At 50.2% G+C, this 14,721-nt stretch overlaps 16 non-coding genes and 2 pseudogenes across 16 annotated transcripts; all 18 read left to right on the top strand.

Annotated features, from left to right (window-relative positions):
• The first annotated feature begins 308 nt into the window (after window positions 1-308).
• LOC135041660 (U1 spliceosomal RNA) lies at window positions 309-472 on the top strand. Its single transcript, XR_010235046.1, has one exon. It is a non-coding gene; the product is annotated as a U1 spliceosomal RNA (small nuclear RNA).
• Window positions 473-624: 152 nt separating this feature from the next.
• On the top strand, window positions 625-787 carry LOC135041688 (U1 spliceosomal RNA). Its single transcript, XR_010235073.1, has one exon. It is a non-coding gene; the product is annotated as a U1 spliceosomal RNA (small nuclear RNA).
• A 671-nt stretch (window positions 788-1,458) lies between these two features.
• On the top strand, window positions 1,459-1,622 carry LOC135041659 (U1 spliceosomal RNA). The gene has a single exon (XR_010235045.1). It is a non-coding gene; the product is annotated as a U1 spliceosomal RNA (small nuclear RNA).
• A 152-nt stretch (window positions 1,623-1,774) lies between these two features.
• LOC135041685 (U1 spliceosomal RNA) lies at window positions 1,775-1,926 on the top strand (annotated as a pseudogene).
• A 681-nt stretch (window positions 1,927-2,607) lies between these two features.
• On the top strand, window positions 2,608-2,771 carry LOC135041658 (U1 spliceosomal RNA). Its single transcript, XR_010235044.1, has one exon. It is a non-coding gene; the product is annotated as a U1 spliceosomal RNA (small nuclear RNA).
• Window positions 2,772-2,923: 152 nt separating this feature from the next.
• On the top strand, window positions 2,924-3,086 carry LOC135041692 (U1 spliceosomal RNA). The gene has a single exon (XR_010235076.1). It is a non-coding gene; the product is annotated as a U1 spliceosomal RNA (small nuclear RNA).
• Window positions 3,087-3,757: 671 nt separating this feature from the next.
• On the top strand, window positions 3,758-3,921 carry LOC135041657 (U1 spliceosomal RNA). Its single transcript, XR_010235043.1, has one exon. It is a non-coding gene; the product is annotated as a U1 spliceosomal RNA (small nuclear RNA).
• A 152-nt stretch (window positions 3,922-4,073) lies between these two features.
• LOC135041675 (U1 spliceosomal RNA) lies at window positions 4,074-4,236 on the top strand. The gene has a single exon (XR_010235061.1). It is a non-coding gene; the product is annotated as a U1 spliceosomal RNA (small nuclear RNA).
• A 671-nt stretch (window positions 4,237-4,907) lies between these two features.
• On the top strand, window positions 4,908-5,071 carry LOC135041670 (U1 spliceosomal RNA). Its single transcript, XR_010235056.1, has one exon. It is a non-coding gene; the product is annotated as a U1 spliceosomal RNA (small nuclear RNA).
• A 152-nt stretch (window positions 5,072-5,223) lies between these two features.
• Window positions 5,224-5,386, top strand: LOC135041687 (U1 spliceosomal RNA). Its single transcript, XR_010235072.1, has one exon. It is a non-coding gene; the product is annotated as a U1 spliceosomal RNA (small nuclear RNA).
• A 671-nt stretch (window positions 5,387-6,057) lies between these two features.
• On the top strand, window positions 6,058-6,221 carry LOC135041664 (U1 spliceosomal RNA). The gene has a single exon (XR_010235050.1). It is a non-coding gene; the product is annotated as a U1 spliceosomal RNA (small nuclear RNA).
• Window positions 6,222-6,373: 152 nt separating this feature from the next.
• LOC135041676 (U1 spliceosomal RNA) lies at window positions 6,374-6,536 on the top strand. Its single transcript, XR_010235062.1, has one exon. It is a non-coding gene; the product is annotated as a U1 spliceosomal RNA (small nuclear RNA).
• A 671-nt stretch (window positions 6,537-7,207) lies between these two features.
• LOC135041666 (U1 spliceosomal RNA) lies at window positions 7,208-7,371 on the top strand. The gene has a single exon (XR_010235052.1). It is a non-coding gene; the product is annotated as a U1 spliceosomal RNA (small nuclear RNA).
• Window positions 7,372-7,523: 152 nt separating this feature from the next.
• Window positions 7,524-7,686, top strand: LOC135041683 (U1 spliceosomal RNA). Its single transcript, XR_010235069.1, has one exon. It is a non-coding gene; the product is annotated as a U1 spliceosomal RNA (small nuclear RNA).
• Window positions 7,687-8,357: 671 nt separating this feature from the next.
• On the top strand, window positions 8,358-8,521 carry LOC135041656 (U1 spliceosomal RNA). Its single transcript, XR_010235042.1, has one exon. It is a non-coding gene; the product is annotated as a U1 spliceosomal RNA (small nuclear RNA).
• A 152-nt stretch (window positions 8,522-8,673) lies between these two features.
• On the top strand, window positions 8,674-8,815 carry LOC135041689 (U1 spliceosomal RNA; annotated as a pseudogene).
• A 692-nt stretch (window positions 8,816-9,507) lies between these two features.
• On the top strand, window positions 9,508-9,671 carry LOC135041661 (U1 spliceosomal RNA). Its single transcript, XR_010235047.1, has one exon. It is a non-coding gene; the product is annotated as a U1 spliceosomal RNA (small nuclear RNA).
• Window positions 9,672-9,823: 152 nt separating this feature from the next.
• LOC135041682 (U1 spliceosomal RNA) lies at window positions 9,824-9,986 on the top strand. The gene has a single exon (XR_010235068.1). It is a non-coding gene; the product is annotated as a U1 spliceosomal RNA (small nuclear RNA).
• The last annotated feature ends 4,735 nt before the right edge of the window (window positions 9,987-14,721 follow it).

Raw genomic sequence — 14,721 nt, 5'->3', positions numbered from 1 at the left:
TCTTTTCATGTGCAGATGAGGGTTCCAGCCAACTTTGGCCCACTGCTTGGATGACATCACCATATGCAAATCCATCTGCTGCAGGCCTTCCCCCAGGAATGCTTGTACTAGTTGTTGCATTTGGTTTGTTGTTTGGGGGTGCTTCAGTATTAGGCAGCCTTCTGCCCTCCCATGTTCATCTGAAAATATGTGTTCTCCCTGCAGTTGTTGTCCCCAGATGAGAGTTCCCTTGTGCTGCCTCAGTTGAATCTCCTTTACTTGACAGAGATGTGCCTGAGCAGCGGCCCTCCCCAGCCCTATCCCAAATCATACTTATTTTGCATAGGAGATACCATGGTCATGAAGATTGTTCTCCCAGGGTGAGGTTCATTCATTGCATTCTGGGTATGCTGACCCCTGTGATTTCCCCAAATGTGGGAAACTCGACTGCATTATTTGTGGTAGTGGGGGACTGTGTTTGTGCTTTTCTCTGGTCAGCTCTGGTAAAAGTCAGATTTCTTTGCCTCAGATCTTCCTCTAGCCTTGTTCTTCTTTTGAGAGTTCTCTTGTGCTGTCTCAGTTGGATCTCCTTCACTTGACAGGGGGGTGCCCGAGCAGCGACCCTCCCCAGCTCTAGCCCAACTCCTACTTACCTGCCAAGTGAGATACTATGATCATGAAGGTGCTTCTCCCAGGGCAAGGCTTACCCATTGCACTCTGGGTGTGTTGCTCCTGCGATTTCCCCAAATGTGGGACACTTGACTGCATAATTTGTGTTTCCCCTGGTCGGCTCTCGTATAATTCAGATCTCTTTGTCTCAGGTCTCTCTCCAGCCTAGTTTGCTGTCTGTTTCCACTTCTCTTTTCTTGAGCCGCTCCCTTCTATGCCCTTGCGCACTATCCTGACTTTTCCCGTCTGCTTACTTTGTGCATTCCAACGCACAATGCGAACTACAGGTAGTGCTGCAGGGCCCACACCCTTTTACTTGCCTTACAGAGGAGCTCTGGAGCTGTTACAGTGCCCAGCTGCTGCAAGAAATCAGCTTGAATGCTTAAGGGGCTGGGGCATAGCACTCATGAGCCCCACACCGAAGGAGGGTGGAGGTGTTTAATGCGAACTAGGGGTCATCCAAGCGCCGCAAAAGGCCGCCATTCCCTGCACACCCCTTTTCTCTTTTCATATGCAGACGAGGGTTGAAGCCAACTTTGACCCACTGCTTGGATGACATCACCATATGCAAATCCATCTGCTGCAGGCCTTCCCCCAGGAATGCTTGTACTAGTTGTTGCATTTGGTTTGTTGTTTGGGGGTGCTTCAGTATTAGGCAGCCTTCTGCCCTCCCATGTTCATCTGAAAATATGTGTTCTCCCTGCAGTTGTTGTCCCCAGATGAGAGTTCCCTTGTGCTGCCTCAGTTGAATCTCCTTTACTTGACAGAGATGTGCCTGAGCAGCGGCCCTCCCCAGCCCTATCCCAAATCATACTTATTTTGCATAGGAGATACCATGGTCATGAAGATTGTTCTCCCAGGGTGAGGTTCATTCATTGCATTCTGGGTATGCTGACCCCTGTGATTTCCCCAAATGTGGGAAACTCGACTGCATTATTTGTGGTAGTGGGGGACTGTGTTTGTGCTTTCCTCTGGTCAGCTCTGGTAAAAGTCAGATTTCTTTGTCTCAGATCTTCCTCTAGCCTTGTTCTTCTTTCGAGAGTTCCCTTGCGCTGCCTCAGTTGGATCTCCTTCACTTGACATGGGGGTGCCCGAGCAGCGACCCTCCCCAGCTCTAGCCCAACTCCTACTTACATGCCAGGTGAGATACTATGATCATGAAGGTGCTTCTCCCAGGGCAAGGCTCACCCATTGCACTCTGGGTGTGCTGCTCCTGCGATTTCCCCAAATGTGGGAAACATGACTGCATAATTTTTGTTTCCCTTGGTCGGCTCTTGTATAATTCAGATCTCTTTGTCTCAGGTCTCTCTCCAGCTAGTTTGCTGTCTGTTTCCACTTCTCTTTTCTTGAGCCGCTCCCTTCTATGCCCTTGCGCATTATCCTGACTTTTCCCGTCTGCTTACTTTGTGCCTTCCAATGCACAATGCAAACTACAGGTAGTGCTGCAGGGCCCACACCCTTTTACTTGCCTTACAAAGCAGCTCTGGAGCTGTTACAGTGCCCAGCTGCTGCAAGAAATCAGCTTGAATGCTTAAGGGGCTGGGGCATAGCCAACATGAGCCCCACACCGAAGGAGGGTGGGGGTGTTTAATGCGAACTAAGGGTCATCCAAGCGCCGCAAAAGGCCGCCATGCCCTGCATACCCCTTTTCTCTTTTCATATGCAGATGAGGGTTCCAGCCAACTTTGGCCCACTGCTTGGATGACATCACTGTATGCAAATGCGTCTTCTGCAGACCTTCCCCCAGGAATGCTTGTACTAGTTGTTGCATTTGGTTTGTTGTTTGGGGGTGCTTCAGTATTAGGCAGCCTTCTGCCCTCCCATGTTCATCTGAAAATATGTGTTCTCCCTGCAGTTGTTGTCCCCAGATGAGAGTTCCCCTGTGCTGCCTCAGTTGAATCTCCTTTACTTGACAGAGATGTGCCTGAGCAGCGGCCCTCCCCAGCCCTATCCCAAATCATACTTATTTTGCATAGGAGATACCATGGTCATGAAGATTGTTCTCCCAGGGTGAGGTTCATTCATTGCATTCTGGGTATGCTGACCCCTGTGATTTCCCCAAATGTGGGAAACTCGACTGCATTATTTGTGGTAGTGGGGGACTGTGTTTGTGCTTTCCTCTGGTCAGCTCTGGTAAAAGTCAGATTTCTTTGTCTCAGATATTCCTCTAGCCTTGTTCTTCTTTTGAGAGTTCTCTTGTGCTGTCTCAGTTGGATCTCCTTCACTTGACAGGGGGGTGCCCGAGCAGCGACCCTCCCCAGCTCTAGCCCAACTCCTACTTACCTGCCAGGTTAAATACTATGATCATGAAGGTGCTTCTCCCAGGGCAAGGCTCACCCATTGCTCTCTGGGTGTGTTGCTCCTGCGATTTCCCCAAATGTGGGACACTTGACTGCATAATTTGTGTTTCCCCTGGTCGGCTCTCGTATAATTCAGATCTCTTTGTCTCAGGTCTCTCTCCAGCCTAGTTTGCTGTCTGTTTCCACTTCTCTTTTCTTGAGCCGCTCCCTTCTATGCCCTTGCGCACTATCCTGACTTCTCCCGTCTGCTTACTTTGTGCATTCCAACGCACAATGCGAACTACAGGTAGTGCTGCAGGGCCCACACCCTTTTACTTGCCTTACAGGGCAGCTCTGGAGCTGTTACAGTGCCCAGCTGCTGCAAGAAATCAGCTTGAATGCTTAAGGGGCTGGGGCATAGCCAACATGAGCCCCACACCGAAGGAGGGTGGAGGTGTTTAATGCGAACTAGGGGTCATCCAAGCGCCGCAAAAGGCCGCCATGCCCTGCACGCCCCTTTTCTCTTTTCATATGCAGACGAGGGTTGAAGCCAACTTTGACCCACTGCTTGGATGACAGAACCATATGCAAATCCATCTGCTGCAGGCCTTCCCCCAGGAATGCTTGCACTAGTTGTTGCATTTGGTTTGTTGTTTGGGGGTGCTTCAGTATTAGGCAGCCTTCTGCCCTCCCATGTTCATCTGAAAATATGTGTTCTCCCTGCAGTTGTTGTCCCCAGATGAGAGTTCCCTTGTGCTGCCTCAGTTGAATCTCCTTTACTTGACAGAGATGTGCCTGAGCAGCGGCCCTCCCCAGCCCTATCCCAAATCATACTTATTTTGCATAGGAGATACCATGGTCATGAAGATTGTTCTCCCAGGGTGAGGTTCATTCATTGCATTCTGGGTATGCTGACCCCTGTGATTTCCCCAAATGTGGGAAACTCGACTGCATTATTTGTGGTAGTGGGGGACTGTGTTTGTGCTTTCCTCTGGTCAGCTCTGGTAAAAGTCAGATTTCTTTGTCTCAGATCTTCCTCTAGCCTTGTTCTTCTTTCGAGAGTTCCCTTGCGCTGCCTCAGTTGGATCTCCTTCACTTGACAGGGGGGTGCCCGAGCAGTGACCCTCCCCAGCTCTAGCCCAACTCCTACTTACCTGCCAGGTGAGATACTATGATCATGAAGGTGCTTCTCCCAGGGCAAGGCTCACCCATTGCACTCTGGGTGTGCTGCTCCTGCGATTTCCCCAAATGTGGGAAACTTGACTGCATAATTTTTGTTTCCCTTGGTCGGCTCTCGTATAATTCAGATCTCTTTGTCTCAGGTCTCTCTCCAGCCTAGTTTGCTGTCTGTTTCCACTTCTCTTTTCTTGAGCCGCTCCCTTCTATGCCCTTGCGCACTATCCTGACGTCTCCCGTCTGCTTACTTTGTGCCTTCCAATGCACAATGCAAACTACAGGTAGTGCTGCAGGGCCCACACCCTTTTACTTGCCTTACAAAGCAGCTCTGGAGCTGTTACAGTTCCAAGCTGCTGCAAGAAATCAGCTTGAATGCTTAAGGGGCTGGGGCATAGCCAACATGAGCCCCACACCGAAGGAGGGTGGAGGTGTTTAATGCGAACTAGGGGTCATCCAAGCGCCGCAAAAGGCCGCCATGCCCTGCACGCCCCTTTTCTCTTTTCATATGCAGACGAGGGTTGAAGCCAACTTTGACCCACTGCTTGGATGACATCACCATATGCAAATCCATCTGCTGCAGGCCCTCCCCCAGGAATGCTTGCACTAGTTGTTGCATTTGGTTTGTTGTTTGGGGGTGCTTCAGTATTACGCAGCCTTCTGCCCTCCCATGTTCATCTGAAAATATGTGTTCTCCCTGCAGTTGTTGTCCCCAGATGAGAGTTCCCTTGTGCTGCCTCAGTTGAATCTCCTTTACTTGACAGAGATGTGCCTGAGCAGCGGCCCTCCCCAGCCCTATCCCAAATCATACTTATTTTGCATAATAGATACCATGGTCATGAAGATTGTTCTCCCAGGGTGAGGTTCATTCATTGCATTCTGGGTATGCTGACCCCTGTGATTTCCCCAAATGTGGGAAACTCGACTGCATTATTTGTGGTAGTGGGGGACTGTGTTTGTGCTTTTCTCTGGTCAGCTCTGGTAAAAGTCAGATTTCTTTGCCTCAGATCTTCCTCTAGCCTTGTTCTTCTTTTGAGAGTTCTCTTGTGCTGTCTCAGTTGGATCTCCTTCACTTGACAGGGGGGTGCCCGAGCAGCGACCCTCCCCAGCTCTAGCCCAACTCCTACTTACCTGCCAAGTGAGATACTATGATCATGAAGGTGCTTCTCCCAGGGCAAGGCTTACCCATTGCACTCTGGGTGTGTTGCTCCTGCGATTTCCCCAAATGTGGGACACTTGACTGCATAATTTGTGTTTCCCCTGGTCGGCTCTCGTATAATTCAGATCTCTTTGTCTCAGGTCTCTCTCCAGCCTAGTTTGCTGTCTGTTTCCACTTCTCTTTTCTTGAGCCGCTCCCTTCTATGCCCTTGCGCACTATCCTGACTTTTCCCGTCTGCTTACTTTGTGCATTCCAACGCACAATGCGAACTACAGGTAGTGCTGCAGGGCCCACACCCTTTTACTTGCCTTACAGAGGAGCTCTGGAGCTGTTACAGTGCCCAGCTGCTGCAAGAAATCAGCTTGAATGCTTAAGGGGCTGGGGCATAGCACTCATGAGCCCCACACCGAAGGAGGGTGGAGGTGTTTAATGCGAACTAGGGGTCATCCAAGCGCCGCAAAAGGCCGCCATGCCCTGCACACCCCTTTTCTCTTTTCATATGCAGACGAGGGTTGAAGCCAACTTTGACCCACTGCTTGGATGACATCACCATATGCAAATCCATCTGCTGCAGGCCTTCCCCCAGGAATGCTTGTACTAGTTGTTGCATTTGGTTTGTTGTTTGGGGGTGCTTCAGTATTAGGCAGCCTTCTGCCCTCCCATGTTCATCTGAAAATATGTGTTCTCCCTGCAGTTGTTGTCCCCAGATGAGAGTTCCCTTGTGCTGCCTCAGTTGAATCTCCTTTACTTGACAGAGATGTGCCTGAGCAGCGGCCCTCCCCAGCCCTATCCCAAATCATACTTATTTTGCATAGGAGATACCATGGTCATGAAGATTGTTCTCCCAGGGTGAGGTTCATTCATTGCATTCTATGTATGCTGACCCCTGTGATTTCCCCAAATGTGGGAAACTCGACTGCATTATTTGTGGTAGTGGGGGACTGTGTTTGTGCTTTCCTCTGGTCAGCTCTGGTAAAAGTCAGATTTCTTTGTCTCAGATCTTCCTCTAGCCTTGTTCTTCTTTCGAGCGTTCCCTTGCGCTGCCTCAGTTGGATCTCCTTCACTTGACAGGGGGGTGCCCGAGCAGCGACCCTCCCCAGCTCTAGCCCAACTCCTACTTACCTGCCAGGTGAGATACTATGATCATGAAGGTGCTTCTCCCAGGGCAAGGCTCACCCATTGCACTCTGGGTGTGCTGCTCCTGCGATTTACCCAAATGTGGGAAACTTGACTGCATAATTTTTGTTTCCCTTGGTCGGCTCTCGTATAATTCAGATCTCTTTGTCTCAGGTCTCTCTCCAGCCTAGTTTGCTGTCTGTTTCCACTTCTCTTTTCTTGAGCCGCTCCCTTCTATGCCCTTGCGCACTATCCTGACTTCTCCCGTCTGCTTACTTTGTGCCTTCCAATGCACAATGCAAACTACAGGTAGTCCTGCAGGGCCCACACCCTTTTACTTGCCTTACAAAGCAGCTCTGGAGCTGTTACAGTGCCCAGCTGCTGCAAGAAATCAGCTTGAATGCTTCAGGGGCTGGGGCATAGCCAACATGAGCCCCACACCGAAGGAGGGTGGAGGTGTTTAATACGAACTAGGGGTCATCCAAGCGCCGCAAAAGGCCGCCATGCCCTGCACGCCCCTTTTCTCTTTTCATATGCAGACGAGGGTTGAAGCCAACTTTGACCCACTGCTTGGATGACATAACCATATGCAAATCAATCTGCTGCAGGCCTTCCCCCAGGAATGCTTGCACTAGTTGTTGCATTTGGTTTGTTGTTTGGGGGTGCTTCAGTATTAGGCAGCCTTCTGCCCTCCCATGTTCATCTGAAAATATGTGTTCTCCCTGCAGTTGTTGTCCCCAGATGAGAGTTCCCTTGTGCTGCCTCAGTTGAATCTCCTTTACTTGACAGAGATGTGCCTGAGCAGCGGCCCTCCCCAGCCCTATCCCAAATCATACTTATTTTGCATAGGAGATACCATGGTCATGAAGATTGTTCTCCCAGGGTGAGGTTCATTCATTGCATTCTAGGTATGCTGACCCCTGTGATTTCCCCAAATGTGGGAAACTCGACTGCATTATTTGTGGTAGTGGGGAACTGTGTTTGTGCTTTCCTCTGGTCAGCTCTGGTAAAAGTCAGATTTCTTTGTCTCATTTCTTCCTCTAGCCTTATTCTTCTTTCGAGAGTTCCTTTGTGCTGCCTCAGTTGGATCTCCTTCACTTGACAGGGGGGTGCTTGAGCAGCGACCCTCCCCAGCTCTAGCCCAACTCCTACTTACCTGCCAGGTGAGATACTATGATCATGAATGTGCTTCTCCCAGGGCAAGGCTCACCCATTGCACTCTGGGTGTGCTGCTCCTGCGATTTCCCCAAATGTGGGACACTTGACTGCATAATTTGTGTTTCCCCTGGTCGGCTCTCGTATAATTCAGATCTCTTTTTCTCAGGTTTCTCTCCAGCCTAGTTTGCTGTCTGTTTCCACTTCTCTTTTCTTGAGCCGCTCCCTTCTATGCCCTTGCGCACTATCCCGACTTCTCCCGTCTGCTTACTTTGTGCCTTCCAACACACAATGCGAACTACAGGTAGTGCTGCAGGGCCCACACCCTTTTACTTGCCTTACAGAGCAGCTCTGGAGCTGTTACAGTGCCAAGCTGCTGCAAGAAATCAGCTTGAATGCTTCAGGGGCAGGGGCATTGCCAACATGAGCCCCACACCAAAGGAGGGTGGGGGTATTTAATGCGAACTAAGGGTCATCCAAGCGCCGCAAAAGGCCGCCATGCCCTGCATACCCCTTTTCTCTTTTCATATGCAGATGAGGGTTCCAGCCAACTTTGGCCCACTGCTTGGATGACATCACTGTATGCAAATGCGTCTTCTGCAAACCTTCCCCCAGGAATGCTTGTACTAGTTGTTGCATTTGGTTTGTTGTTTGGGGGTGCTTCAGTATTAGGCAGCCTTCTGCCCTCCCATGTTCATCTGAAAATATGTGTTCTCCCAGCAGTTGTTGTCCCCAGATGAGAGTTCCCTTGTGCTGCCTCAGTTGAATCTCCTTTACTTGACAGAGATGTGCCTGAGCAGCGGCCCTCCCCAGCCCTATCCCAAATCATACTTATTTTGCATAGGAGATACCATGGTCATGAAGATTGTTCTCCCAGGGTGAGGTTCATTCATTGCATTCTGGGTATGCTGACCCCTGTGATTTCCCCAAATGTGGGAAACTCGACTGCATTATTTGTGGTAGTGGGGGACTGTGTTTGTGCTTTCCTCTGGTCAGCTCTGGTAAAAGTCAGATTTCTTTGTCTCAGATCTTCCTCTAGCTTTGTTCTTCTTTTGAGAGTTCTCTTGTGCTGCCTCAGTTGGATCTCCTTCACTTGACAGGGGGGTGCCCGAGCAGCGACCCTCCCCAGCTCTAGCCCAACTCCTACTTACCTGCCAGGTGAGATACTATGATTATGAAGGTGCTTCTCCCAGGGCAAGGCTCACCCATTGCTCTCTGGGTGTGCTGCTCCTGCGATTTCCCCAAATGTGGGACACTTGACTGCATAATTTGTGTTTCCCCTGGTCATCTCTCATATAATTCAGATCTCTTTGTCTCAGGTCTCTCTCCAGCCTAGTTTGCTGTCTGTTTCCATTTCTCTTTTCTTGAGCCGCTCCCTTCTATGCCCTTGCGCACTATCCTGACTTCTCCTGTCTGCTTACTTTGTGCCTTCCAACACACAATGCGAACTACAGGTAGTGCTGCAGGGCCCACACCCTTTTACTTGCCTTACAGAGCAGCTCTGGAGCTGTTACAGTGCCCAGCTGCTGCAAGAAATCAGCTTGAATGCGTCAGGGGCTGGGGCATAGCCAACATGAGCCCCACACCGAAGGAGGGTGGAGGTGTTTAATGCGAACTAGGGGTCATCCAAGCGCCGCAAAAGGCCGCCATGCCCTGCATACCCCTTTTCTCTTTTCATATGCAGATGAGGGTTCCAGCCAACTTTGGCCCACTGCTTGGATGACATCACTGTATGCAAATCCATCTTCTGCAGACCTTCCCCCAGGAATGCTTGTACTAGTTGTTGCATTTGGTTTGTTGTTTTGGGGTGCTTCAGTATTAGGCAGCCTTCTGCCCTCCCATGTTCATTTGAAAATATGTGTTCTCCCTGCAGTTGTTGTCCCCAGATGAGAGTTCCCTTGTGCTGCCTCAGTTGAATCTCCTTTACTTGACAGAGATATGCCTGAGCAGCGGCCCTCCCCAGCCCTATCCCAAATCATACTTATTTTGCATAGGAGATACCATGGTCATGAAGATTCTTCTCCCAGGGTGAGGTTCATTCATTGCATTCTGGGTATGCTGACCCCTGTGATTTCCCCAAATGTGGGAAACTCGACTGCATTATTTGTGGTAGTGGGGGACTGTGTTTGTGCTTTCCTCTGGTCAGCTCTGGTAAAAGTCAGATTTCTTTGTCTCAGATCTTCCTCTAGCCTTGTTCTTCTTTCGAGAGTTCCCTTGTGCTGCCTCAGTTGGATCTCCTTCACTTGACAGGGGGGTGCCCGAGCAGCGACCCTCCCCAGCTCTAGCCCAACTCCTACTTACCTGCCAGGTGAGATACTATGATCAGGAAGGTGCTTCTCCCAGGGCAAGGCTCACCCATTGCACTCTGGGTGTGCTGCTCCTGCGATTTCCCCAAATGTGGGACACTTGACTGCATAATTTGTGTTTCCACTGGTCGGCTTTCATATAATTCAGATCTCTTTGTCTCAGGTCTCTCTCCAGCCTAGTTTGCTGTCTGTTTCCACTTCTTTTTTTTTGAGCCCCTCCCTTCTATACCCTTGTGCACTATCCTGACTTCTCCTCCTGTCTGCTTACTTTGTGCCTTCCAACGCACAATGCGAACTACAGGTAGTGCTGCAGGGCCCACACCCTTTTACTTGCCTTACAGAGCAGCTCTGGAGCTGTTACAGTGCCAAGCTGCTGCAAGAAATCAGCTTGAATGCTTCAGGGGCTGGGGCATTGCCAACATGAGCCCCACACCGAAGGAGGGTGGGGGTGTTTAATGTGAACTAGGGGTCATCCAAGCGCCGCAAAAGGCCGCCATGCCCTGCACGCCCCTTTTCTCTTTTCATATGCAGACGAGGGTTGAAGCCAACTTTGACCCACTACTTGGATGACACAACCATATGCAAATCCATCTGCTGCAGGCCTTCCCCCAGGAATGCTTGCACTAGTTGTTGCATTTGGTTTGTTGTTTGGGGGTGCTTCAGTATTAGGCAGCCTTCTGCCCTCCCATGTTCATCTGAAAATATGTGTTCTCCCTGCAGTTGTTGTCCCCAGATGAGAGTTCCCTTGTGCTGCCTCAGTTGAATCTCCTTTACTTGACAGAGATGTGCCTGAGCAGCGGCCCTCCCCAGCCCTATCCCAAATCATACTTATTTTGCATAGGAGATACCATGGTCATGAAGATTGTTCTCCCAGGGTGAGGTTCTATTCAAAATCGCAGTTGGTCCCAATGACGCGGTTGTTGTTTTTGGGAGTCATACTGGACACAGAAGAGGCTTTCTTCCAGTGGAAAGGCTATGGAGATCCAGAGTCTGGTCAAACAAATTCTAAAACCAGCAAGAGTGTTAATCCATCAATGCATTCTGTTGCTTGGAAAGATGGTTGCTGCCTACGAGGCCATTCAGTTTGGCAGGTTCCATGCCAGAGTGTTCCAGTGGGACCTGTTGGACAAGTGGCCCGGATCCCACCTACACATGCACCGGAGGATAATCCTGTCTTCCAAGACCAGAATCTCACTCCATTGGTGGCTGCACAGTTCTCACCTCCTAGAGGGGCGATGGTTCGGGATCCAGGACTGGATCCTAGGGACCACGGATGCAACCCTCCGAGGCTGGGGAGCAGTCACACAGGGGAAAACATCCAAGGAAGATGGTCAAGTCAGGAAAGTTGTCTCCACATAAATATTCTGGAGTTAAGGGCCATTTAATAACTGCAGACACAGTACGCACTGGGACGGGTGCCCAGCATCCTCTACGGACTAAGAGAAAAGGATTTACCGGTAGGTATTAAAATCCTATTTTCTCTAACGTCCTAGAGGATGCTGGGGACTCCGTAAGGACCATGGGGATAGACAGGCTCCGCAGGAGACATGGGTACTTTAAGAAAGACTTTAGTTCTTGGTGTACACTGGCTCCTCCCTCTATGCCCCTCCTCCAGACCTCAGTTTGATACTGTGCCCAGTGGAGACTGGATGCTTTCAGGAGCTCTCCTGAGCTTTCTGACAGAAAGTATTTTGTTAGGTTTTTAATTTTCAGGGAGCACTGCTGGCAACAGATTCCCTCATCGAGGGACTGAGGGGAGAGAAGCAGCCCTACTCTGAGTTGCAAGGTCCTGCTTCTTAGGCTACTGGACACCATTAGCTCCAGAGGGATTGGTACGCAGGATCTCACCATCGCCGTCCGTCCCAGAGCCGCGCCTCCGTCCCCCTTGCAGAGCCGGAGGATAGAAGCCGGGTGAGTATGAGAAGAAAAGAAGACTTCAGAGGTGGCAGAAGACTTCATGATCTTCACTGAAGTAACGCACAGCACTGCAGCTGTGCGCCATTGCTCCCATACAGCTCACACACTCCAGTCACTGCAGGGTGCAGGGCGCAGGGGGGGGGGGGGGCACCTGGGCAGCAATATAACCTCTTTTTGGCAAAAATATAACACATATACAGCTGGGCACTATATATATGTATGAGCCCCCACCAATTTTACAGTTTAAGCGGGACAGAAGCCCGCCGCCGAGGGTGCGGGGCTTCTCCCTCAGCACTCACCAGCGCCATTTTTTCTTCACAGCACCGCTGAGAGGAAGCTCCCCGGACTCTCCCCTGCTTATACCATAGTAGACAAGAGAGTTGAAAAGAGGGGGGGGGGGCACATAATTCGGCGCAAATTACATACAGCAGTACTACTGGGCAAACATTAAGTTACTGTGTATTCCTGGGTTATATAGCGCTGGGGTGTGTGCTGGCATACTCTCTCTCTGTCTCTCCAAAGGGCCTTGTGGGGAAACTGTCTTCAGAAAAAGCATTCCCTGTGTGTGTGGTGTGTCGGTACACGTGTGTCGACATGTCTGAGGAAGAAGGCTATATTAGAGAGGAGCAGGAGCAAATGAATGTGGTGTCTCCACCGACAGCTGATTGGATGGATATGTGGAATGTTTTAAATGCTAGTGTAAACTCATTGCACAAAAGATTAGACAAGGCTGAAGCTTTGGGACAGTCAGGGTCTCAACCCATGCCTGATCCTATGTTGCAGGGACTGTCAGGGTCTCATAAGCGCCCACTATCCCAGATTGTTGACACAGATACCGACACGGATTCTGACTCCAGTGTCGATTACGATGATGCAAAGTTACAGCCAAAATTGGCAAAATCCATTCGATATATGATTATGGCAATAAAAGATGTTTTGCACATCAGAGAGGAATCCCCTGTCCCTGACAAGAGGGTACATATGTACAAGGGAAAAAAGCCTGAGGTAACCTTTGAGGGGGTCACACGAGCTGAACGAGTTATGTGAAAAAGCTTGGGAATCTCCAGATAAAAGACTGCAGATTTCCAAAAGGATTCTTATGGCGTATCCTTTCCTATCAATGGATAGGTTACGATGGGAATCCTCCCCTAGGGTGGACAAAGCATTAACACGCTTATCCAAGAAGGTAGCCCTCCCGTCCCAGTATACGGCTACCCTCAAAGAGTCTGCTGACCGCAAACAGGAGATTACCCTGAAGTCCATTTATACACATTCAGGTACCTTACTCAGACCGGCAATTGCGTCGGCCTGGGTGTGTAGTGCTGTAGCGGCATGGACGGATACCTTATCTGAGGGGATGGATACCCTAGATAAGGATACTATTTTATTGACCCTGGGGCATATAAGAGATGCTGTCCTATATATGTGTGTATGCAAACTACAGGTGGTGCTGCAGGGCTCACACCCTTTTACTTGTCTTGTAGAGCAACTCTGGAGCTGTTACTGGGTCCAGCTGCTGCAAGAAATCAGCTTGAATGCTTCAGGGGCTGGGGCATGGCCAACATGAGCCCACACTGATGGGGGGTGGGGGTGTATAAAGCGATTTAGGCGTCATCCAAGCGCAACCCCACAAAGGCCGCCATGCCCTGCGTGACCCTTTTCTCTTTTCATATGCAGACGAGGGTTGCAGCCAACTATGCCCACTGCTTGGATGACATCACCATATTCAAATCCATCTGCTGCAGGCCTTCCCCCAGGAATGCTTGCACTAGTTGCTGCATTTGGTTTGTTGTTTGGGGGTGCTTCAGTATTAGGCAGCCTTCTGCCCTCCCACATTCGTCTGAAAATGTGTTCTCCCTGCAGTTGTTGTCCCCAGATGAGAGTTCCCTTGTGCTGCCTCTGTTGAATCTCCTTAACTTGACAGGGGTGTGCCCGAGCAGCCGCCCTCCACAGCCCTATCCCAACACATACTTATCTTGCATATGAGGTCTCTTGATCATGAAGATAGTTCTCACAGGGTGAGGTTCATCCATTACATTTTAAAGTAGGAAGGTACAAATTACATATTCAAATTACATATATGTGCTGGATTCAAATGTTTTCCCCCCTTCCTTTCTCAATTGTGCCCATCAGCAGCTATTCTAATGTTGCTGCCAATGGGTGTGACACATTAATTTCTTCTGTGGGGTACACTGGACTCCACAAGGATTCACATTGGGGTGTAGAGTAGGATCTTGATCTGAGGCACCAACAGGCTCAAAGCTTTTGACTGTTCCCAAGATGCTCAGCGCCCCCTCCTCTATAACCTCGCTTCCATGAACAGGGAGCTCAGTTTGTAGTTGGTGCCTTCAGTAGCAGGCCACTTAACAGGGGGCTGCCTCAGGCAGCCTATTCTTAGCTATTAATTTTGGCAAGAAAAGAAGAACTTTTTTTATAAGAATCTACAAGGGCTGCAGCAGGCTAGGTCTAATAGACTTCTTTACTGCAGCTCCATCACTCCCAATGGCGCAGTATACTCCCGTGCCCCGGTTGCTGGGTCACTGCAGCGGAGGCTCCGGTTTCTTCCTAAGGTCAGTCACACACACACACCGCCCTCCGGGATCACGAGGCCGCTGATGGGGGCGGGCCGTGTGCGCACTGGCGTGGACACTGATTACTGGGCAGCCGCTCCACTAGCCACCAGGGACAGTTAAGGTTGGGGTTTTTTCTCCTATATTAACCCCATTTTGTACTACCCGCAGTGCATTGTGATAGGTAATGGGGCCTGATTCAGGTTGGATCGCAATCCAACTGCAAAAACTGCTAAGAGCATACGCATCCGCCTGCATTTTCTGCGACACCCCGCAGATAATGCGATCGCCTCTGTCTGTGAATCGGTGAAGGGGGGGGTGGGAGGGGGGTCAACAACACTCCATTTCCAAGTCGGAGATGGAGCGGTGCGGGGGCATGGTTTCAAAATGGGGTCGGC

Source organism: Pseudophryne corroboree, unplaced genomic scaffold, assembly GCF_028390025.1.
Source record: "Pseudophryne corroboree isolate aPseCor3 unplaced genomic scaffold, aPseCor3.hap2 scaffold_802, whole genome shotgun sequence".
NCBI lineage: Eukaryota > Metazoa > Chordata > Amphibia > Anura > Myobatrachidae > Pseudophryne > Pseudophryne corroboree.
Note: the sequence above shows the minus strand (reverse complement) of the source record. Positions and strands in the feature narration are given on the sequence as shown.